Raw genomic sequence first — 26,462 nt, 5'->3', positions numbered from 1 at the left:
AGTATTTTTTCCCTCATACCATTAGTTTTGTTTCTATCTGTGTGTAAGAACTATAATTTAACTGGGTTAAAAGAGGATGAAGAGAGGAAGAAAATGAAGCACTATATAACACATTAGCAAAAGAGCTATGCTTTCTGAGGGGAAAAATGTCTTCTATCATATTTCAATCCTCCTTTTCCAGTTGCCAGCTAGTTATACAATGAAGGGGAAAAAAGAAAGCAAAACGACTAAACTTCCCACACAGTCATCAGTCACAGTCAATCTTGGCCATGCTGTTCATCTTACTTCCGCTGTGAAGTTTGAATCTTTCCTTTTGATATCACAATAATTTCTAATCTTATAGTAAGATATAATGATGACAATGTGAAGAATGAATAAAAATAGAGCATAAGGAAGTTCTAAATGGAATGAGTTTTCAGAGTTTCCTAGGAGACACCAGCACCAGGTCTTTAAAACAGCACTTTGTAATGTCTAAAATAGCTTTTTTTCACACAAGTTTTGCTATGGAGTGGCATTAAAAAACAAATTAAAAATGTATGCCATTTTTAAGCATACATGTCAAGTTAAAAAATCCTTTTGAATAGTAACTATGTCACTTAAGTGTGCCAGCGCCTCAATCTACTTGTCAGCAGAAAGCAAAACCAAACCAAACAAAATATGTCCTAAGTCTTATCTCTTGATTTCTGCTTCAGGGACTTAGGAAATAATTGCTAACTTTTGAGGCTATGTGCCATCTTCAGACAATGAATTTTTTAACTGGACAAATCCATTCTATAAAAATTAGTAATAATGATTTTAGTAATAAAATTATTACTAAACACACCTAGATTTCTGCTACTGTTATACTCTCTTATACTGAATATATTGTTACTGTTATATATAAATATATTTTTCTACTAGTGTAGATTTAATATGGACCTACGTTTCTATTCAGCTGAGCTACTGTTATTTAGCTACTGTCCATATTATCAGAATTATCAAAATAAACAACTAGAAATCTAAGTCATCATCTCCACTCCAAATGATTCAATGGGATGACATGCTTCAGGAAAATGTCTTAATATTAGAACCCCAGCAGAGGAGACATCAAATTCATCAGTAGAACTGCAGCTATGACTCTATCAATAATCCATGGCACTTTTGTATTCCCCGTCTGAGGCTGTTATACAGCTTTGGATGACAGCCCCGCTTCAACTTCATCATATGATCTGTGGGGACAGAAACTCATAACTGACTTTCAGCATAGAGCTTTCGTATAAAAGGCAATAACCACAGCCTGACAGTGTTGGGAGGGGTCAGAAGAGTGCCCTGGTGAACACAAAAGTTTCGGGGAAAGCAGTTTGACACAAAGCGACAAAAACAAGCCCAGAAGGATGGCTCCTTAAATGTTAAAGGCAGGAAAGAAATGGGCATCTTTGAAAGACAGGCCTTTGGATAGTTTTCTCTATTGTGTTCTTTTAGGAGCTGTGGCTGTTGGTTTTAAACTGCTCTGTACAATTTCCACACGTACACGGTCTCCAAGGAAGGATGAGATCAAAAATTCTCCTGTGAATGCACCTCCCGCCAGATCAGTGGGTCTATTGTTTATAAACACTCCATATCCTGAATGAACTTCGCAAAATTATGCTTCGTTGTTTTCAAAATCTCTCCAGAGAAGCTCCGTGGGTGTGGTTAAGAACCTATTTGCTGGGTGGCTTGTAGGAGTCTTAAGGGCTGATTGTTAAAATTTCAGTAATTTTGTGAACCAGTTATTAAACACAGACATTATTGAAAATTACATTACATAAATTTATAATTAAATAAATTATACTAAAACACAGGTCATATGCAAAAACATCACTCAAAAAATTTTAAGCACACTTTATTATTAATTATACTCCTGAAGGTATTTATGTCTCTGTGTCTGTGACATAGAAATGATACAAAATTATTTGCTGCTGCTGCTGCTGCTAAGTCACTTCAGTCGTGTCCAACTCTGTGTAACCCCATAGACGGCAGCCACCAGGCTCCCCCATCCCTGGGATTCTCCAGGCAAGAACACTGGAGTGGGTTGCCATTTCCTTCTCCAATGCAGGAAAGTGAAAAGTGAATTATTAGCTACCAGGCATCTTTCCAAGCTTCTCTGGTGGCTCAGACTGAAGGAATCTATCTGCCTGCAATGTGGGAGACCTGGGTTCGATTCCTAGGTTGGGAAGATCCCCTGGAGGAAGGGATGGCAACCCACTCCGGTAGTCTTGCCTGGAGAATCCCCCTGGACAGAGGAGCCTGGTGGCTGGCTACAGTCCATGGGGTCGCACAGAGTCAGACACAACTGAGCGACTAAGCACAGCACAGGCAACTTTTTACAGCTCTGTGCCTAGCAAAATCTAATTGATCTGTCAGTAGTTTCAAATCGGTCAAAGTGGAAGCATGTGTATAAAACTAAGACCGTTTGGGACCTTCCTGGGACAGGCCTTCCCGCATGTTCTCTGCTTTAGCTCCTCTCTGAAGTACCTAGACAATACTATTTGATGCACATTTCCTGGGCTGATGTTAAAAACCTCCCACCAAATGGAAGATGTTAACTACTTGATGACTATGACCATACAGCCATAGGACTGAGAGTGTTAACCCCCAACCCTCCCCGAACCCTGCCCTGCTCCCTCACATCAGCCAATCAGAGCCCCCCAGCCTCCACCTGACACTGCCCTGCTCACTCACATCAGCCAATCAGAGACTTCTGCACCAGCGGCTCGCAGACCCGGAAGCCCACCTCCTTCTGCTGGCTTTTGAAAGTGTTTTGCCGAAACACTGTGGGAAGCCCAGGGCTTTTTAGTGTACGAGACAGCTGTCTCCTTGCATGGCCCGACAATAAACCTTTATCTGCTCAACATTTCTGTTTGTTAGGGCTCACTGTGCATGCCTGCATGCTTAGTTGTGTCTTACTCTTTGCGACCCTTTGGACTGTAGCCAACCAGGTTCATCTGTCCATTAGCATTTCCAAGTAAGATCACTTGAGTGGGTTGCCATTTCCTTCTCCAATGGATCTTCCTGATCCAATGATCGAAACTGCATTGTGCATAGGGCACCGGAACTTGTGATAACGTCTGCACCATGGTAATCAGCAGATGCTACAATTCGGAACTCCATTTCTCACTATGAGAGGTGGTTGGTTTACCAGCTTATCACTGTGTTACAGTGTTCTATGTTATCAGCACCAGGCTTCACATTTGCAAAGACAAACGTGGTTTTAGAAAAGGCAGAGGAACCAGAGATCAAATTGCCAACATCCGCTGGATCATCGAAAAAGCAAGAGAGTTCCAGAAAAACATCGATTTCTGCTTTATTGACTATGCCAAAGCCTTTGACTGTGTGGATCACAATCAACTGTGGAAAATTCTGAAAGAGATGGAATACCAGACCACCTGACCTGCCTCTTGGGAAACCTGTATGCAGGTCAGGAAGCAACAGTTAGAACTGGACATGGAACAACAGACTGGTTCCAAATAGGAAAAGGAGTACATCAAGGCTGTATATTGTCACCTTGCTTATTTAACTTCTTTTTTTTTTTTTTTTTTTTTTTTTTTTTTTTTTAGATGAGCTCACACTTTATTGGTTGCATCAACAATAAATCCAATAGTATGTCTAGAAGTGGAAAACCATGCTTATTTCCATTCTCAGAAAATGCACAACATGTCTAAGGATTTAAGGGTTCTTTGCAACAATTCCATGCCCTATTCCTCCCACACTGGGTCCTCAAGCTGAAAGTACAAGTTCGGGAAATGGTACCCATAGAGTTTCTCCTCTCTTATTTTCATTTTTTTTTTTTTTATGTCTATCACAGGGCTACCATTAGGATTAAATAAGACAAAGTATGTGAAATTGCCCTGCATATCACCTGCTCAATATAGGATTTCAGTGGTGATTTTTTTTTTTTTTTTATTGCCGTACCTCATTTTACTGTGCTTTGCTTTAGTGAGCTTTATAGATACATGTTGTTTTTTTTTTTTCCTTGTTAATTTTCTGTTTAGTTGATCTATCCATAAGTGTGAGTGGGGTATTAAAGTCTCCCACTATTATTGTGTTATTGTTAATTTCTCCTTTCATACTTGTTAGGATTTGTCTTACATACTGCGGTGCTCCCATGTTGGGTGGATATATATTTATAATTGTTATATCTTCTACTTGGATTGATCCTTTGATCATTATGTAGTGACCTTCTTTGTCTCTTTTCACAGCCTTTGTTTTAAAGTCTAATTTATCTGATACGAGTATTGTGACTCCTGCTTTCTTTTGGTCCCAATTTGCATGGAAAATCTTTTTCCAGCCCTTCACTTTCAGTCTGTATGTGTCCCCTGTTTTGAGGTGGGTCTCTTGTAGACAACATATGTAGGGGTCTTGTTTTTGTATCCATTCAGCCAGTCTTTGTCTTTTGGTTGGGGCATTCAACCCATTTACGTTTAAGGTAATTACTAATAAGTATGATCCCGTTGCCATTTACTTTATTGTTCTGGATTCGAGTTTATACACCATTTTTGTGTTTCCTGTCTAGAGAATATCCTTTAGTATTTGTTGGAGAGCTGGTTTGGTGGTGCAAAATTCTCTCAGCTTTTGCTTGTCTGAAAAGCTTTTGATTTCTCCTTCATACTTGAATGAAATCCTTGCTGGGTACAATAATCTGGGCTGTAGGTTATTTTCTTTCATCATTTTAAGTATGTCTTGCCATTCCCTCCTGGCTTGAAGAGTTTCTATTGAAAGATCAGCTGTTATCCTTATGGGAATTCCCTTGTGTGTTATTTGTTGTTTTTCCCTTGCTGCTTTTAATATTTGTTCTTTGTGTTTGATCTTTGTTAATTTGATTAATATGTGTCTTGGGGTGTTTCTCCTTGGGTTTATCCTGTTTGGGACTCTCTGGGTTTCTTGGACTTGGGTGATTATTTCCTTCCCCATTTTAGGGAAGTTTTCAACTATTATCTCCTCAAGTATTTTCTCATGGTCTTTCTTTTTGTCTTCTTCTTCTGGAACCCCTATGATTCGAATGTTGTAGCGTTTAATATTGTCCTGGAGGTCTCTGAGATTGTCCTCATTTCTTTTAATTCGTTTTTCTTTTATCCTCTCTGATTCATTTATTTCTACCATTCTATCTTCTAATTCACTAATCCTATCTTCTGCCTCTGTTATTCTACTATTTGTTGGCTCCAGAGTGTTTTTAATTTCATTTATTGCATTATTCATTATATATTGACTCTTTTTTATTTCTTCTAGGTCCTTGTTAAACTTTTCTTGCATCTTCTCAATCCTTGTCTCCAGGCTATTTATCTGTGATTCCATTTTAATTTCAAGATTTTGGATCAATTTCACTATCATTATTTGGAATTCTTTATCAGGTAGATTCCCTATCTCTTCCTCTTTTGTTTGGTTTGGTGGGCATTTATCCTGTTCTTTTATCTGCTGGGTATTCCTCTGTCTCTTCATCTTGTTTAAATTGCTGAGTTTGGGAGTCCTTTCTGTATTCTGGCAGTTTGTGGAGTTCTCTTTATTGTGGCGTTTCCTCGCTGTGTGTGGGTATGTAGAGGTGGCTTGTCAAGGTTTCCTGGTTAGGGAAGCTTGTGTCGGTGTTCTGGTGGGTGGAGCTGTATTTCTTCTCTTTGTTCAGTCGCGCTATGGGGAGGGAGGGAGGGATGCTGCAAACAAATGACACTGGCGTGCGCTCGCAGTGCCTCAGCCACACTGGGTCTGCCCCCGCTCACGGCGCGTGTAGCCTCCCTGCCCACACTGCTCAGGCTCTAGGTTGTTCCGCCGGGAACAATCCGAGGCTGGCCCTGGGTTGCATGCACCTCCCAGGTCCAAGCCGCTCAGGTTCAGGCACTCAGGTAGTCCTCAGAGGCGCAGACTCAGTTGGGGCTGCGTTTTGTGCTCTTCCCAGGTCCGAGCAGCTCAGGTGATGAGGTGTTTGGCGAGCGCCAATGCTGCGACTTATCGCCTCCCTGCCACTTGGTTATCTGGGTGTAAAACCGGCGCACCTTCTCAGGCAGATGTTAACCGTCCAGACCCCCAATAAGTTTTAGTTAGCAAAGAAGCCAGTTTTATAGATAATGTCTCTCTGGGGCTGCGATTGTCCCCTTCCGGCTCTGGCTGCCTGTCACCGGAGGGGGAAGGTTTGCAGCCGGCTACCTCTGTTTAGTCCTTTGTTCCGTGCACGGGCTGGCGGTGTCTTAGGTTAGGGCTGGCTTTTCGCATGGTAGATATCCCACAGTCTGGTTTGCTAGCCCAAATTATTTCGCTCAGATAGTGCTCAAGGTATTCAGGCCAGATTCTTACTCTCAGCGATGCAGCCCGCGCTGCGCCTCCCTGCCCAACCCCCGCTTGCTAATGGCGGATGCAGGCGTCTGCGCTGCTTCTCCGCTGGAGGAGTTACCGTAGGGCTCGCAATCTGCGAGTTTTAATTGTTTATTAATTTTTTCTCCCTGTTATGTTGTCCTCTGTGCTTCCAAAGCTCGGCACGGATTCGGCAGTGAGAAAGTTTCCTGGTGTTTGGAAACTTCTCTCTTTTTAAGACTCCCTTCCCGGGACGGAACTCCGTCCCTCCCTCTTTTGTCTCTTTTATTGTCTTTAATATTTTTTCCTACCTCCTTTCGAGGAGTTGGGTTGCTTTTCTGGGTGCCTGATGTCCTCTGCCGGCATTCAGAAGTTGTTTTGTGGAATTTACTCGACGTTTAAATGTTCTTTTGATGAATTTGTGGGGGAGAAAGTGTTTTCCCCATCCTACTCCTCCGCCATCTTGGCGCCTTCCCTTGCTTATTTAACTTCTATGCAGAGTACATCATGAGAAACGCTGGGTGGAAAGAAGCACAAGCTGGAATCAAGATTGCCAGGAGAAATAGCAATAACCTCAGATATGCAGATGACACCACCCTTATGGCAGAAAGTGAAGAGGAACTCAAAAGCCTCTTGATGAAAGTGAAAGTGGAGAGTGAAAAAGTTGGTTAAAAGCTCAACATTCAGAAAACGAAGGTCATGGCATCTGGTTGCATCACTTCATGGGAAATAGATGGGGAAACAGTGGAAACAGTGTCAGACTTGATTTTTTGGGCTCCAAAATCACTGCAGATGGTGACTGCAACCATGAAATTAAAAGACACTTACACCTTGGAAGAAAAGTTATGACCAACCTAGATAGCATATTGAAAAGCAGAGAAATTACTTTGCCAACAAAGGTCTGTCTAGTCAAGGCTATGGTTTTTCCAGTGGTCATGTATGGATGTGAGAGTTGGACTGTGAAGAAGGCTGAGCGCTGAAGAATTGATGCTTTTGAACTGTGGTGTTGGAGAAGACTCTTGAGAGTCCCTTGGACTGCAAGGAGATCCAACCAGTCCATTCTGAAGGAGATCAGCCCTGGGATTTCTTTGGAAGGAACGATGCTAAAGCTGAAACTTCAGTACTTTGGCCACCTCATGCAAAGAGTTGACCCATTGGAAAAGACTCTGATGCTGGGAGGGATTGGGGGCAGGAGGAGAAGGGGACGACAGAGGATGAGATGGCTGGATGGCATCACTGACTCGATGGACATGAGTCTGAGTGAACTCGGGGTGTTGGTGATGGACAGGGAGGCCTGGCGTGCTGTGATTCATGGGGTCACAAAGAGTCGGACATCACTGAGCAACTGAACTGAATTGAACTGAACTGAACATTGATTCTGCTGAAGATGACATTATTTTATTTATTTTTACTTACCTTCTTTCTTAACTGTGATTTACAAACAGTCACCAGTTAACATTTTTTTGGTGTAGTTCAGTTCAGATCAGTCCTTCCTGTCCATCACCAACGCCCAGAGTCCACCCAAACCCATGTCCATCAAGTTGATGATGCCATCCAACCATCTCATCCTCTGTCGTGCCCTTCTCCTCCTGCCCTCAATCTTTCCAAGCATCAGGGTCTTTTCCAATATGTCAGCTCTTCACATCAGGTGGCCAAAGTATTGGAGTTTCAGCTTTAGCATCAGTCCTTCCAATGAAAATCCAGGATTGGTCTCCTTTAGGATGGATTGGTTAGATCTCCTTGCAGTCCAAGGGACTCCCAAGAGTCTTCTACAACACCACAGTTCAAAAGCATCAATTCTTTGGCACTCAGCTTTCTTTATAGTCCAACTCTCACATCCATATATGACCACTGGAAAAACCATAGTCTTGACTAGACAGACCTTTGTTGGCAAAGTATGTCTCTGCTTTTTAATATGCTATATAGATTGGTCATAACGTTCCTTCCAAGTAGTAAGCATCTTTTAATTTCATGGCTGCAATCACCATCTGCAGTGATTTTGGAGCCCAAAAAAATCAAGTCTGACACTGTTTCCACTGTTTCCCCATCTATCTGCCATGAAGTGTTGGGACCATATGCCATGATCTTCATGTTCTGAATGTTGAGCTTTAAGTCAACTTTTTCACTCTCCTACTTCACTTTCATCAAGAGGCTCTTTAGCTCTTCTTCACTTTCTGCCATAAGGGTGATGTCATCTGCATATCTGAGGTTATTGATATTTCTCCTGGCAATCTTGATTCCAGCTTGTGCTTCTTTCCACCCAGCGTTTCTCATGATGTACTCTGCATAGAAGTTAAATAAGCAGGGTAACAATATACAGACTTGACGTACTCCTTTTCCTATTTGGAACCAGTCTGTTGTTCCATGTCCAGTTCTAACTGTTGCTTCCTGACCTGCATACAGGTTTCCCAAGAGGCAGGTCAGGTGGTCTGGTATTCCATCTCTTTCAGAATTTTCCACAGTTGATTGTGATCCACACAGTCAAAGGCTTTGGCATAGTCAATAAAGCAGAAATAAATGTATTTCTGGAACTCTCTTGCTTTTTCCATGATCCAGTGGATGTTGGCAATTTGATGTTGATTCCTCTGACTTTTCTAAAACCAGCTTGAACATCTGCAAGTTCACAGTTCATGTTGCTGAAGCCTGGCTTGGAGAATTTTAAGTATTACTTTACTAGTGTGTGAGATGAGTGCAATTGTGCAGTAGTTTGAGCATTCTTTGGCATTGCCCTTCTTTGGGATTGGAATGAAAACTGACCTTTTCCTGTCCTGTGGCCACTGCTGAGTTTTCCAAATTTGCTGGCATATTGAGTGCAGCACTTTCACAGCATCATCTTTCAGGATTTGAAACAGCTCAACTGGAATTCCATCACCTCCACTAGTTTTGTTCATAGTGATGCTTCCTAAGGCCCACTTGACTTCACATTCCAGGATGTCCAGGATTTTTTTGGTATATTTAATCAAACAGATTAACATCTTATAGGAAAAACAAATTAGACTGAGGGTTAAGAGATTTGAAATTTCTTACAAGTGTGTTAGCTTTATTATTATTTTTTCTTTGAAGAGGTTTTAGTTCTATTAGTATTCTTAATTCAGGTAGTTTTTGTGGAAAATGGGTGCTTGAACAGTTACAAGTGTGAATTATGGAAAGAACATTTTTAATAGGAAGCCGATATGACTTTTTACCATGTAACTTATTTTAAAAATATAATTTATTTTTTTTATTTCTAAAGAACTATCTTTTCTTTTTATAGCTACACTATAGACACAACATTTGTAAAAATAGATATATGATGGCTATGATGGCTGTAATGAAAAGCTCTCAAGTAAATGGAAGTAAGGGATAGTTCCTTTCTCTTGACACTTTCACCCGGGGTCAAGAGACAGAAAACATTTTGAGGGTATAAAGTAATATCTGGGTTTCCTGTGGTGCTAGTGGAAAGAATCCAGCTGCCAATTCAAGAAACATAAGAGATGTGGGTTCTATCCTTGGTGGGTTCTAAGATCCCTGGGTCGGGAAGATCCCTTGGAAGAGGGCATGACAACCACTCAAGTATTCTTACCTGGAGAATCCCATAGACAGAGGAGCCTGGTGGGCTACAGTCCATAGGGTTGCAAAGAGGTGGACATGACGGAAGCAACTTAACATACACGTTCACACCTATGCAATATCCACTATACTCAATTTGATAGATTTACTTAAATTTATAGAAATTCCAGGTTGCCTAGTGGTTAGGACTCTGCACCTTTACTGCTGGTTACCTGGATTCAGTCCCTGGTTGGGGCACTAAGAGCCCACAGGTCATGCAGTGTGCCCTCCCTCCAAAAAAGAAACTGGTTAGTTAATTAACTTCAATTAAATTACTTTTCCAGCAGAGTGAATAAAGAAACAGGTATTTCAGTAAAGAATTCCTAGTAGCTGTTTCTACCTAAGCAACTAGTTCTACCTAATTATATCTGTTAGATTCCCAAATATTTGTGTAGTAACTTAAAATGTGAATGAGAAACATCCTATTATAACTAGAAAAACTCACCAACAAACACACAAATATACATTCCCCATGGAACTCAGAACGAATTAGCTGTATCTTTTTAGGCTAATGTTCACAAAGGATTTTCAGAACATGACACTTGCATTTTGGAAAACAATGCTTTTAAAATTCAGTGTGTTTATACATATAAAATTAGCCAGGCAGCTGGTTTGGTTCCTAGTAGTGGAAGAGTATAGCTTATTTAGACAAAAGGAAAATCTATGAATATTCAAGCGATAATTGTCACTACCTACCGTTATAGCCAGTCTTTATGTTTTTAGTGATCACTTATACAAAGCATTTGGCCTAACAAACATTTTATTTTTTTTTTTCAGATTTCTCAAAATTTTTAATAAATGAAGGTCTTGCTTTGGCTTTATCAACAAGAGAATCTGATTATTATTCAGTCTTTATTCACGCTGATGAATAACAACATTTGTCTCCTGGGGTTCAAAGCCACATTTCTCCCTGACTAATAACTTCGGAGCCTAGGAGTCACAGACGCCGTGGAAGGAATTGCAAGGTCAGGGAAATAATAACGGAAAGTCTCTTGGCTTGGTAGGTTATTGGCAATTAGTTTTAGTTTCTGAATCTCACCCTCACACACACACAAAACAACTTTAAGATAAAGATTTGAGTGCAAGTAGTTTATTCAGAGAGTAAGCTTGTTGCAGGAGTGTGGAGACAAGGGACGAGAGGAAAGTTAATAAAGTGTTGAATGAGCATCTTGCAGCTGTGGGAGTGGACCTACATTGAGACTGCATATACCTGCACCTCAAAAGTGTCCCATCCAGGAGCCAGGAAGTTAGGTTTTGATGCCCTAACTCCCAGACCTCTTTATTTATTTTTTTTTAATCTTTTTTTTTTTTTTTTGCTCCTTCCTTTTTTTTTAAATTTTATTTTATTTTTAAACTTTACAATATTGTATTAGTTTTGCCAAATATTGAAATGAATCCGCCACAGGTATACCTGTGTTCCCCATTCTGAACCCTCCTCCCTCCTCCCTCCCCATACCCTCCCTCTGGGTCGTCCCAGTGCACCAGCCCCAAGCATCCAGTATCGTGCATCGAACCTGGACTTGCAACTCGTTTCATACATGATATTATACATGTTTCAATGCCATTCTCCCAAATCTCCCCACCCTCTCCCTCTCCTACAGAGTCCTAACAAACATATTTTAAATCATTGTCATTTTTCAGTTTGAATGTAATAACTTTTAAACAAATAATATAGATGCAATATTTTATTTAACTGTCATAGGAACACAGCTATGATGTATACATTTAAAATATAAGCAGTATGTAAATTATACAAACAGAAAAAATATGTTTGTAGCTCTAGTATTAAGTATTTTTATACTCTAATCAAGTAAACAACTGTGATTTTTCAACTCTGAAAAAAATTATAAAAAAATTTGAACATGAAATTATAGAATTTCATGTTCTTTGTACTGAATCTTAATCATTGCCAATAGTCTACATTTACATACATGGTAAAGGGCTAATTCATATTTTAATAATGACTATTCATATAACATATGTGGATATAACTGCACTAAAGGAGAATTTCTAAAACATAAAGTGATTTATCAGTTCAGTCACTCAGTCATGTCCAACTCTTTGCAACCCCGTAGACTGAAGCCCACCAGGCTTCCCTCTCCATCACCAACTCCTGGAGCTTGCTCAAACCCATGTCCATCCAGTAATTTATAGTAATCATTAAACCATATACTAGATAAGTAACAAATGTCAAATGGGCTATTTCTTGAGATATTTCAAAGTAGAGTAGATGCCACAGAACTTGGATGGATAAACATTTATTTTTCTGAGAAACTGAGGCTTGCTGTGAAAATTTCTTAAGGCCATTTTCAGTATCAGCCATCCATTAACACTAGTTCAAATTATTTCTCAGCTCTTGAGAAAGCTGCCCTTTAGATTTGAATTAAAGCTTATTTATTAAATTCTGCAAGTTTAAAACTTCAGTGTGTACATGTTATTGAGGTAAGCCTCCATTTTTGTTACATATAGATTCTATAGTCCTTTACCAAAATTACTAGAGCTCTTCTTCCAAAATCTCGCTCATGCTCATGTACATCTAGCTAATCCGTGTCTCTTCTCCTGCCTGGTCTATGTGGCTCTCCCGTCGCCCAAGGACAGTGAAGTCCGTAGCTGTACAGCTGGAGTGAGGTGACAGAGCTGTGCTAAGCTCACAGGCACATCTTTACTCATTTCTCCAAAACATAAGAAAGTCACTGCCTCACAGATGCTATCATTTATTTCCTCAAGTTGATAGCTATTCACGTGGATGTTAGTTCACGTAACCCCCAGAACTTGTAAAACAGTTATCAGTTATTGTAAGTGGGTAGCTGTAGTGACTTGATGGGTGCCACATCCTTTATTTATTGATATGGCAAGCAACATTTTCCATTCACAGTTACAAGCAAATGTTACACCATTTTAAGTGACTTGAGCATCCACAAGTTTGGAATCTGTAGGGGTCCCAGACTCAATCCTTCGTGGATACTGAGGACAACTGTATTTTAAACTTAAAGATGATACTATTTTTTATAGATAATTTACTTTGAAATTGTTTTAACATTTTGCTTTTCTGTAATGAATTGATAAGCATGATTGCTAAGTTTAATAAAAACCTTGAGAGTTTTATGGTAATCATTTTTTAAAAATCTCTAATGGCATTTAAAACGAGTGATTAAAATATTCATTTATATTTCAATAAAGATGTATCAATTCAGTTCAGTTGCTCAGTCGTGTCCGAATCTTTGCAACCCTGTGAATTGCAGCAAGCCAGGCATCCCTGTCCATCATCAACTCCCAGAGTTCACTCAGACTCACGTCCATTGAGTCAGTGATGCCATCCAGCCATCTCATCCTCTGTCGTCCCCTTCTCCTCCTGTCCCCAATCCCTCCCAGCATCAGAGTCTTTTCCAATGAGTCAACTCTTCGCATGAGGTGGCCAAAGTACTGGAGTTTCAGCGTTAGCACCATTCCTTCCAAAGAAATCCCAGGGCTGATCTCCTTCAGAATGGACTGGTTGGATCTCTTTGCAGTCCCAGGGACTCTCAAGAGTCTTCTCCAACACCACAGTTCAAAAGCATCAATTCTTTGGCACTCAGCTTTCTTCACAGTCCAACTCTCACATCCATACATGACCACTGGAAAAACCATAGCCTTGACTAGATGGACCTTTGTTGGCAAAGTAATGTCTCTGCTTTTCAATATGCTATCTAGGTTGGTCATAACTTTTCTTCCAAGGAGTAAGCATCTTTTAATTTCATGGCTGCATTCACCATCCACAGTGATTTTGGAGCCCCCAAAAATCAAGTCTGACACTGTTTCCACTGTTTCCCCATCTATTTCCCATGAAGTGATGGGACCGGATGCCATGATCTTCGTTTTCTGAATGTTGAGCTTTAAGCCAACTTTTTCACTCTCATCTTTCACTTTGATCAAGAGGCTTTTGAGTTCCTCTTCACTTTTTGCCACAAGGGTGGTATCATCTGCATATCTGAGCCTATTGATATTTCTCCTGGCAATCTTGATTCCAGCTTGTGCTTCTTCCAGCCCAGCGTTTCTCATGATGTACTCTGCATAGAAGTTAAATAAGCAGGGTAACAATATACAGCCTTGACATACTCCTTTTCCTATTTGGAACCAGTCTGTTGTTCCATGTCCAGTTCTAACTGTTGCTTCCTGACCAGCATATAGGTTTCTCAAGAGGCAGGTCAGGTGGTCTCGTATTTCCATCTCTTTCAGAATTTTCCACAGTTGATTGTGATCCACACAGTCAAAGGCTTTGGCATAGTCAATAAAGCAGAAATAGATGTTTTTCTGGAACTCTTGCTTTTTCCATGATCCAGCAGATGTTGGCAATTTGATGTCTTGTTCCTCTGACTTTTCTAAAACCAGCTTGAACATCTGGAAGTTCACGGTTCACGTATTGTTGAAACCTGGTTTGGAGAATTTTGAGCATTGCTTTACTAGCGTGTGAGATGAGTGCAATTGTGCGGTACTTTGAGCATTATTTGGCATTGCCTTTCTTTGGGATTGGAATGAAAACTGACCTTTTCCAGTCCTGTGGCCACTGCTGAGTTTTCCAAATTTGCTGGCATATACTGAGTACAGCACTTTCACAGCATCATCTTTCAGCATTTGAAAGAGCTCCACTGGAATTCCATCACCTCCACTAGCTTTGTTCGTAGTGATGCTTCCTAAGGCCCACTTGACTTCACATTCCAGGATGTCTGGCTCTAGGTGAGGGATCACACCAGCATGATTATCTTGGTCTTGAAGGTCTTTTTTGTACAGTTCTTTTGTGTATTCTAGCCACCTCTTCTTAATATCTTCTGCTTCTGTTAGGTCCATACCATTTCTGTCCTTTATCGAGCCCATCTTTGCATGAAATGTTCCCTTGGTATCTCTAATTTTCTTGAAGCGATCTCTAGTCTTTCCCTTTCTGTTGTTTTCCTCTATTTCTTTGCGTTGATCACTGAGAAAGGCTTTTTTTTATCTCTTCTTGCTATTCTTTGGAACTCTGCATTCAGATGCTTATATCTTTCCTTTTCTCCTTTGCTTTTCCCTTCTCTTCTTTTCACAGCTATTTGTAAGGCCTCCCCAGACAACCATTTTGCTTTTTTGCATTTCTTTTCCATGGGGATGGTCTTGATCCCTGTCTCCTGAACAATGTCATAAACCTCAGTCCATAGTTCATCAGGTACTCTATCTATCAGATCTGGTCCCTTAAATCTATTTCTCACTTCCACTGTATAATCATAAGGAATTTGATTTAGGTCATACCTGAATGGTCTAGTGGTTTTTCCCTACTTTCTTCAATTTCAGTCTGAATTTGGCAATAAGGAGTTCATGATCTGAGCCACAGTCAGCTCCTGGTCTTGTTTTTGTTGACTGTATAGAGCTTATCCATCTTTGCCTGTGAAGAATATAATCAATCTAATTTTGGTGTTGACAGTGAAGAGATATCCCACGTCCAAGGTAAGAGAAACCCAAATAAGATGGTAGGTGTTGCAAGAGGGCATCAGAGGGCAGACACACTGAAACCATACTCACAGAAAACTAATCAATCTAATCACACTAGGACCACAGCCTTGTCTAACTCAGTGAAACTAAGCCATGCCCGTGGGGCCACCCAAGACAGGCGGGTCATGGTGGAGAGGTCTGACAGAATGTGGTCCACTGGAGAAGGGAATGGCAAACCACTTCAGTATTCTTGCCTTGAGAACCCCATGAACACTATGAAAAGGCAAAACGATAGGATACTGAAAGAGGAACTCCCCAGGTCAGTAGGTGCCCAATATGCTACTGGAGATCAGTGGAGAAATAATTCCAGAAAGAATGAAGGGATGGAGCCAAAGCAAAAACAATATCCAGCTGTGGGTGTGACTGGTGATAGAAGCAAGGTCCGATGCTGTAAAGAGCAATATTGCCTAGGAACCTGGAATGTCAGGTCCATGAATCAAGGCAAATTGGAAGTGGTCAAACAAGAGATGGCAAGAGTGAACGTCGACATTCTAGGAATCAGTGAACTGAAATGGACTGGAATGGGTGAATTTAACTCAGATGACCATTATATCTATTCTGTGGACAGGAATCTCTCAGAAGAAATGGAGTAGCCATCATGGTCAACAAAAGAGTCCAAAATGCAGTACTTGGATGCAATCTCAAAAACGACGGTATGATCTCTGTTCATCACAAGGCAAACCATTCAATATCACAGTAATCCAAGTCTATGCCCCAACCAGTAACGCTGAAGAAGCTGAAGTTGAACGGTTCTATGAAGACCTACAAGACCTTTTAGAACTAACACCCAAAAAAGATGTCCTTTTCATTATAGCGGACTGGAATGCAAAAGTAGGAAGTCAAGAAACAGCTGGAGTAACAGGCAAATTTGGCCTTGGAATACAGAATGAAGCAGGGCAAAGGCTAATAGAGTTTTGCCAAGAAAATGCACTGGTCATAACAAACACCCTCTTCCAACAACACAGGAGAAGAATCAGTGTAGATCTGTAAAATTGTACTGGACCTAGATTGGAGAAGTGATTGAGAAAGGAACTGGAGGATTTAATAAAAACTCTCCTTATTCATTTCACTCCAGCCGAAGGAAATACAGTCCAGGGCTTGAGGAGAAGATCGAATGAAGAGCGTGTCCATCTTCACTTCTGTGTTGTTTGGTCTCATGTGAAATCACAGTGTGAACAAGTAGAAAAATGAGTCTCAGGAATAGAAGGCAGTTTAAATGCTGTGGTTAAAGGGAGGAAAAGGAAGACTCAATTCACAACCTACCAGTTTTGAGTAACTTTGAAATTCTGAGAGTAGTTTCTTGAGTGTGAACAACCTCAGAGGCTGCAGACAAAGGAGACAGCTTAGCAGTATATCAGTGACCGTGGGAGCGCCAAAGACTTGCTCATGTTCACTCTGATTAATTTATGGCTTTAAATAGTATTTCATTGTCTAAGATCTTCTAAAGACTTATATGTATTTAAATGGTCATAATTATGCTTTAATCAATTTGATTGAAAATTTGTTCATACCACTCAATATTTCTGGATACACAAATAAGTATCTGCAGTTAATGTTCCTTTGCCATGCTTCCAAAAAATTGCATATATTGGTGATTATCCTGAGAGTACTGACTACATAAGGATAAAAAGAGAGTAATTTTTTTTCATTCATATATTCATTTATTTGTAAGTGAAGTAAGTGAAAATGAATTTACATCTACATTAAGAAACAGCTTTTGGGTAGCAAAGAAAAATGCTTATTTGTTTAAAATATTTTCTTCTAGCCATTGTGGGTTTTCCATTTGCGTATAAAATCAAGCTGTAACAAACCAGTAAGTAGTCCCATTCACTGAATGATTGTGTTTATTAAAGAGAAAGATTGTGTTTATTAAAGACTGATCTTTACAAGGCGCTTCCCTGATGGTTCAGTGGCAAAGAATCTGCCTGCAATGCAGGAGAGAGATCAGAAGCAGGTTTGATCCCTGGGTGGGAAAGATCCCCTGGAGAAGGGAATGGAAAGCCATTCCAGTATTCTTGCCTGGAAAATCCCATGGACAGAGGAGCCTGGCAGGCTGCCATCCATCGGGTAGAAAAGAGTCAGACGGAACTGAAGTGACTTTACAAATTCATATATATTTATGAATACTTATATAAATTAATTTTGAATAGATACAAATATGTAAATACAGAGTGAGATATTTAATAAATGTAAGCCTCCATTCTGTCAGTGCTCAAATAAAATTATTACTTTCTTAAAACACATATTTTGATAATGGCTCCATCTTAAATAAATACAGAACCTAAGGAAACAACTCATGATCTTCTTGAGAAACTTTTCCTATTATCTACCATTCTTTCTCACAACAATTACATATCAAAACTCAGTGCACAATTATATACCTAGATTCTTAGGAACAGGGACACACTCACACAGATGCACCCACCTAGCATGCTGCTCTTGGCCTCCTGCATACCACTCCCCACAAAAGGAACCAGAAATTCTCGGGAAAATAAGCATTTCGAAAGGTGGCACAAAGAAGGTTCAAGAGGAGACTCATATCAACCAGAAAATAAGGAAATGCTGAAAGAATGAAGCAGCATGTAAAACTGACACCCAAAACGAGCTTGATCATTTGTCCTAAAATCTGAACATCCAAATATATAATAATAACATTATGCTTGATGAATAAAATAAGAATCTGAGTCCATATTGATCTAAAGAGATTGACGGTTTCCTAAGAACTGGAATATTAATAGCATGTGACATTACCTCCCCATAAAACACGTTTTTAATTTATACAGGGAAAAGAGCAACTTCACAGCAGAGGCACGGTACAGATATCATTGTAATCGAATCATCAACGTGACAGTGGTACAGAAGGAAACCATACTTCTGAAAAGGACATGGTATCAGTCACTCCCTGTGACGTTCCTGCCAAAGTGCATAACCTGAATCTAATCATGAGCACACACCGGAGAAACCCAAAAGGACTGACAGTGAACAGCTGGCCTCTAATCCTTAAAGTGTCACGGTCAGAAAGGTCAAAAAGATGAAAGGACGTGAAGGATCTGTCCGAACCAAAGGAATCACTAGCCCATATTCTCATAAAACTGAGATCGTAAGGAAAACTCTATACATTTTCCGAAAGAAAACAGCAATAATAAATAAAACAAACCACCACAACATTCAGAGAGATGTCAGACTTCTCAGGAGTAACACGGCGTGCTAAAAATCATGGAATAAATCCCTATGTTTGAATGAGAAGAATGTAAATAATCTGCAGTTGCCTGTCCAGCCACAGAATGAATCCAATATCACTACTGAATACAATTTTTCAGCTGTGCAACAAGGAGAATATGTACACACGGTTTTTCTAAAGTAGTTGATTGTAAACACAATAGAGCAAAAATGAAGATATCATTTTGTGAATATGCTCAGTCCTGTCTGACTCTTTGCAGCCCCATGGGCTGTAGCACACCAGGCTCCTTTGTCGATGGGAGGAAGTATTCCAGGCAAGAATACTAGATTTATGCCATATCCTATTTCAGGGGCTCTTTCCCACCCGGGGATCAAACTTGTGTCTCCTGTGTCTCCTGCATTGGCAGGCAGGTTCTTTAACTCTGAGCCACCTGGAAAGGCCATATAATATGTTGCCAATATTTCACATCAACCAAAGGTATCAATGGAAAAAAGGAAAAGTGTGAACTCCAAGAAACAATTGAAAAAATATAGGAAATGCAGTGAAGGGAAGTTCAAAGGTAACAGCTAAGTACAGGGCTCTGGGGTAGTAATCGATCTGGAGCCAGGATAAGTTGGATCACAAAAGTTCATTGTTAAATTTTCTAGGTTGGATCACAAAAGATCATTGTCAAATTTTCAAAAACTTGGAAAGAGTCAGATTTTAAAACATTGATAGCTTAAAATTGGCTCTGAGCAAACACCATGAAAGAGGGCTTCCGTCTTACCCCACTGCTGGCAAACCCTGCCCATTGTTAAATGTTTGCCAGCACCCCTCTGAGTAACATTTTATTTAAGATAAGTATAAATATGTCTCTAGAAGAGGAATTAATTTTTGTACAATCCACATCTTTCAACAAGAGATTAGCCCAAAGCAAAATGGTGAAGTTGGATCCGTATTTGCATCTCCTCCTTTCCTTTACATCATCCCAATCAGAGGCAAAACGAGTATTTGTAGATGCCATTGACCTTTAATTAATTTTTAAATACAAATAATACCAGTGAACTTCTGTGGATTAAATTTCCTCTTGCATGAGTGCATCCTAAGTCACTTTAGTTGAGTCTGACTCTTGGCAACACCATGGACTGTAGCCCACTAGGCTCCTCTCTCCATGGGATTCTCCAGCAAGAGTACTAGAGTGGGTTGGCATTTCCTTCTCCAGGGGATCTTTCTGACCCAGGGATCAAACCTGCATCTTTTATGGCTCCTGTGTTGGCAGGTGGGTTCTTTACCACTAGTGCCACCTGGAGAGCTCAAATTTTCTCTTAGCCTCCCCTAAAGTCCTATAGCTAGCAATATCCCAATCTGATTTTACCTTTCAATGCTTTTCCTTGAATGCTGTTGCGTCAGTGAATGTGATGGTTTTCCACACCCAGTTTTAATCTTCCTAACTGCTTTTGAAAATGAACATGGTTAGCCTCCATGTATTTGTGGTTTTTACAGGTTGTTTCCTGTAATTGACATTGCATCATATGTCCCAGGAATTCCACTCCTAGGTATACATATATACATGTGTTCATAACATCACCGACTCAATAGCCATGAATTTGAGCAAACTCCAGGAGATCGTGGAGGACAGAGGAGCCTGGTGTGCTGCAGTCCATGGGTTCACAAAGACTTGGACATGACTTACCAACAGAAAAACAAATACAAGAAATACAACATGTACAACCCTGTTCATGGTTGCATTATTCCTAACAGTCAAAATTTGGAAAGAACAAAGTGCCAGCAACAGTAGAATGGGCAAATAAATTGTCATATATCCATACAGTGGGATATAAAGTTCTCAGTTGCTCAGTCGTGTCCGACTCTTTGCGACTGCACGGACTATAGCGCACCAGGCTCCTCTGTCCATGAAATTTTTCAGGCAAGTATGCTGGAGTGGGTTTCCATTTCCTACTCCAGAGGATCTTCCCCTCCTAGGGATTAAACTCATGTCTCTTGCATCTCCTGCACTGACAGGCAATTCTTTACCACTAGCACCACCTGGGAAGTCCAGAATATAGTAGATCAATGAAAATGAATAAAATGCAGCTTTATGCAACAACAGGCATGAGATTTAAACATGAAATTTTGAGTAGATGAAATCAGACACAAAGAATACATTTCATATGATTCCATTTATGTAAAATACTAAAACAGACAGTGAGCTTCCAGATTACTGGAACACGTGGAGGTGCTGGAAGTGTCTCAGAGGGCGTGGATGATCTCAGTCCCTTTACCATACCTTATGCATCTCTTCCATCCAGCTGTTCTTGAATTACACTCTTTGATAATAAACTGGTAACCTAGTAAGTAAAAATTAAATAAGCAAAATGAAAAAAAAAAACATGTTCAAATATGAACTCAGTTACTTGCTCTTTTCTTTTTTTTCTTCTTTTCCTTCCTTCTTAAGGCAGCATTTGCATTTTATCTGGTCACATACTGAACTGTACAATCATTGTAGGGTGTACAATTATCCATCTAGTGGTTCTCAAGGACCACCAGCTTCTTGCCTGTCCTGGCCCTGACCTACTACATCAGGAATGCTGTGAGTTGGACCCAATAGTCTGCCCTGTAACAAGCTCCCCAGGGGCATCTGATGCGCATCAAGTTTGAGACCCATTGCTTTACACTGTGTGATTTGTAAGGATAGAGATTGTATCTGTTGACTGCTAGAGAGCCTAGAATACACTGGATATAGCATTTAAAAAAATGGAAGGGATGAATGCATTAATCCTTTTAAAATCTCAACTCTAAAATACTTCGTACTAAAAAGAAAAAAAATCTATAAACTCCTCTTGTGTCCAGAGACCACTCTCCCCAGAAAGGATTGCACATTAGTATGACTTGAATTGATTCCTTTTTAAATCCTCATTTCCTCTGAAATGATATTGGGAGAGACCAGTCAATGTGCTTCAGAGTTACTGACAGGAAAGTGTTCAGAGTGGAGGAAAACAGAAATATTATTTTCACACTGATCCTCTTAGACAAAAAGGATATTTAATCTGTAATGGTTGGTCTCCTCTTTGGAGCCCTGAAGCAGATTTTTTTCTTTTTAAAAAAGATGAAAAAACAGTAAATGGAATTGAGATTAGAATCCAGACACTAAGTGAGGGGGAAAAAAATCAAAAGGTTTTTTTGAAAGAACTATCTTACAGCAGTTTTAATCTTGGAAGTCTCCCAAACAGCTTACACACAGAGGCCATCAAGCCACAGGTGCGCTCCGCGCAAGCAGGTGAGCAAAATAAAGACACTGTAAGGCTGCAATGAATTCTAGTCCATAATGCATGCATCCCAAGGTGCCCTTCTGCATATGGTATATATCTTAGTGTGCATAATTTTTAGCTGGTATATTTCAAGAACATAAAAGATCTCACAGAATCAAACGAGGCTATAAGATAGTCTACAGTCTAATGAGGCAGCCCTTGCAATCATTACTAGCAACATATTGAGGAAGACTTTTGTGTTTATCAAGAGAAAAAGATAAATGGCTTCTGTTTTCATTATTCCTAAATGGATGTTTTAGTTAGTTACCAGTATTGTTCAAACTAGAAATTTTTAAAGTCTTAAAGCCAATGGGAAATGGAGAGTTTAATGACTTCATACAATGTAACAAATTTTAATTGAATTGAGATGGTGGGGAGTTCTCTGGTGGTCTGGGGGGTTAAGACTCTGGGCTTGCCCTGCAGGGAGTTGGATCCTGGACAGAGAGCTAAGATCTCATGGTGGTTGCAGCCAGAAAAAAAAAAAAAAATTAGGAATTCTATTAACTTTAGAGGTAGCAACACTGGTGTGAACAATGATGAGATGGAGGTGTCAATTTTGCCAAGAGGCAAATGGCAAAATTAAGTTTATATTTCTTAGTTCTCTGCACTGTGAAGCCCAGCAAAAATCTTGCAGATGCATCTTTGTTACTCAGTTATTTAGATGTTTATGTCTTTACACAGATTTAAAAACAGAATCATCCATAGCTACAATGATGAATTGAAAATAATTACTTTTCAAAATGAAAATTTTAATCTGATCTAATAACTAAGAATCGTGTCTTTAATTGCTCTTGAAAGACTCCATTTTTAATTGATGCTACTAGAATTAAAGTGATGCTACTAGAATGATGAAAAATTGTCCGCATCACTAGAGAAAAAAATCTTGGAACATTCAACAGCTTCAGAGGGGACTGGTTTGGATTTTAAAATATGTCCCAATAAAAATATTTACCAACTATATCAGTTTTCTATCATTGCCATAACCAATTATCACAAATTGAGTGGCTTCAACCACACACATCTATCATCTTATAGTTCAGAACCATACATGAATCTCCTTGGCTAAAACCCAGGTTCTCCAGGGCTGCCTTCCTTTGTTATGCAGGTTCAAGGGTAGAATTCCTTTCCTTTCCCCTCTCCAATTTCTAGAGACTGACATTCCTTGACCTGAAGTCCTTGTCCTTCATCTTCTGGCTAGCTTCTCACCTCTTATCTCATACCACATTTCCTTCTGAGTCTTCATTCTCCTCTCAAGTCAGCTAAGCATGGCTGAGTGATCTAAGGGGTTAGATTAAGGCTCTAGTCTCTTCAGGAGCGGGGGTTCGAATCTCACTGCTGCCAAATGATTTTGGAGGGCTTCCTTGGTGACTCAGATGGTAAAGAAACCTCCTGCAATGCAGGAGACCTGGGTTCTATTCCTAGGTTGGGAAGATCCCCTGGAGAAGGAAATGGCAACCCACTCCAGTATTCTTGTCTGGGAAATCCCATGGACAGAGGAGCCTGGGGGGCTACAGTTCACAGGGGTGACAAAGAGAAGGACACAGCTGAGCAACTAACACTTTTACATTTCACATTACATATGCAACCTTAATTCCCCCTCACCAGGCAACATGGTGCATTCCAGGGTATGAAGATTAGGATGGGGATGTCTTCCGGGGCTCTTGCTCTGCATATCACACCAAATATCCAGGGATTTTATGAAAATATTCACTTCTTAATAGATGTTTTACAACAATTCCCCTAAAAACAAAATCTGTAAAAGTAGGTTATTCTTTTATTCCCAGGACATGCTTTGCATGGCCATTGTATTTGGTAAATATTTTAGTACCACTCCCAGCAGGTCTTGAAACTGTGGTCTTTGTGCCCATGGCCAAAGATATTGCACATAAATAATAAATTCCAGTGTTGCAGTTGAATGCAGTTCACAAGTTAAAATAAACTGTTTTCATTATTTTTCATCATTTCTTGTAGAGTTTTTTCAGCGTAGTATAGAAAAAAAACAGTATTATATCATGAAATTCCCTGTAACCATTTATGAGGAGTGTTTAAACTTTTCTTTATGTAAAAAGGTGAAACAAGCCATTGCATTTTACAATGAAGATAAACATAGTCAGGAAATAAAAATGTCAAGACAGTATTGTAACTTTTAATACAGTTTAATGACCTTCTAAATTATCCACCTACCTCCCGCTACTCAAATTGCATCCTTCATGCTACAACTATTTGCAGACAGATGCCCAACAGTTGTGAAGCTCTGTGGGAGTCACAGGAGACCCAGGTTCAATCCCTGGAGGAGGAAATGGCAACCCACTCCAGTACTCTTGCCTGGAGAATCCCATGGACAGAGGAGCCTGGTGGGCTACTGTCCATGGGGTTGCAAGAGTCAGACAGGACTGACAGCACACACACACACACACACACACACACACACACACACACACACACGCACAGCAGCACTGTCACACTGTCACACTGTCAGTAGTCCCCTGTTTTCCACAGGACGAGATTGCATACCTTGTTGGAGATGCATGTGGTCCTTCACCATGGGTCCCGAGGTACCTGCCCAGGCCTATCTCCTGCACCTGAGGCCCTCTCAAGTCAAAGATATGCCCACTGTCCTCTATTTCTACTGCTCGCTTCCCTCCCCGAGCCATCCTACCTGCCCTGCCCCCTCTGTTCTCTGCTCTGAGGCTCATCTAAGTTTTGAAGAAATACTAACAAAAACCCACATTCCCCAAAATTCATCTCTGGGCCACACAGCTAGAAGTGACATTTTCAGATTTGTGAAACGATGTCTGCAAAATGATGATGCTGTATACTCATCAATCTCGAGAAAGTTTCTAAAGATAGAATTTTTTTTATTATACAAGCATAGTTAATTTACAACATTGTGTTCAAGTGTGTAAGAAAGTGATTCATATATGTGTATGTATGTGTGTATATATATATATATATACATATATATGTTATTTTTCAGATTCTTTTTCCATTCCATTACTATAAGATACTGTATAGAGGTCCCCAAGCTATACAGTAGGTCCTTGTTTTATCTATTTTGTATATAGCAGTGTATATCTGTTAATATCAAAGTCTTAATTTATCCCTCTCCCCTTTTCCCCTTTTGGTAACCATAAGTTTGTTTTCTATGTCTTTGAGTTTCTGTTTTGTAAATAAATTCATTTGTGTCATTTTTTTTTAGGTTCCATATATAAGTGATAGCATATGATATGTATCTTTCATGGTCAAGTCTTTGATATTTTGTCTTCACGTAGCTGTTGATGCTACCATATATTAATTATCAGATTTTACATTTCTAGAAGCCCGCAGTCATGTGTGCTATGTCTCTGTCCCCACCATATCACTCAACATGGTGGATTTCCAATGGCATTGTTCCTGTACTTTGCTGAGTAGTAGAGGGTCATGGGAAATACCTCTTCTCATTTCCTTCAGAAAAGTTTTTTCCTAATAAAATAATTGGCATTATTACTTCATGGAAAGTTTGTTTTCACAAAATTGGACCTCTTTGTTTCATTTCTTACCCATACAATTTTATCAGTGTTCTCTCTGAACAAATATAATGAGATCAATATTTCTGAAGAAAGTAATATATGTAGAAGAGGAAATACCATTGTAAATAAGTCCTTAAGATGGCACCAAGTTTAATGTTATGCAGCAATTATACCTTAAAAAAAGAGAGATGGCACCAAGCTAATGAAATCAACTACTACCAAATGGGTCCATTATTTGGATAATAAATGTGATAGTATTTAGGTCTTAACTCAAAACATTATTATGAGAAAACCTAGGAGACTGAAGGAGTTTGCATAAAAGCTGGAAGAACCCAACTAAAAATAATCAACTGTACAGCCAGCATTCAGGGACTATTACCAGACAGGGTTATTTGAAAGATCTTTATTAGCTTTTCGTAGGAGTATAAGATATAACTCTTTGCAGCATAGTCCCTTGCTCTTCAATTTGCCAATACTGTAAACACCCAAAGGAAAAAAGCTTATGCAGCTTTTCCCCCAGGAAAACCTGGACAACACTACACTGGTTTTGAGACCACAATGTGTCTGTTAAGTTACTTTTTTTTCTGACAGCAAGTTTATATTCTCTCTTAAACTTGCAAATTGGTATGCATCATATCCTTATAATCTTGTTTTAGAAATACAATTAACTCTGATACATTTTTTTAAAGTTTTCTAACATGGTTCTGTTTTGCATTTGTCATGCTTAATAGTGACATATGAACAACATTATACCGATGCCATACTACCACGATCATCATATAAGGTGCCATATATAGTAGTATTTTATCACAGTGAGAAAAATCCCCAATTCACAAAACCTCAGCTGAGCAAAATGTCCAGGAGGGCAAAATTTTAAGCACCAACTCAGTTTAAATGTTCGTATTCGGTAAAAATAAGGAAGCAGTTGCATCCCTGTGTTCTGTGACACCCATGAGAAGTGGCAAGTGAACTGATTACCTTTAAAAGGAAAATTAAAATACATAAGCATAAAGTGGGCGTCTCTGGTGGCTCTGTGTAAAGAATCCACCTGCCAGTGCAGGAGACTTGGGTCCGATCCCTGGGTGGGAAGATTCCCTGGAAGAG

The sequence above is a fragment of the Bos grunniens genome, chromosome 24 (genome assembly GCF_055505025.1).
Source record: "Bos grunniens cultivar Pamir isolate PY7600 chromosome 24, Bosgru_T2T1.0, whole genome shotgun sequence".
In the NCBI taxonomy this organism is placed as follows: domain Eukaryota; kingdom Metazoa; phylum Chordata; class Mammalia; order Artiodactyla; family Bovidae; genus Bos; species Bos grunniens.
The sequence above is the reverse complement of the archived record's forward strand: the minus strand, read 5'-3'. Positions refer to the sequence as shown.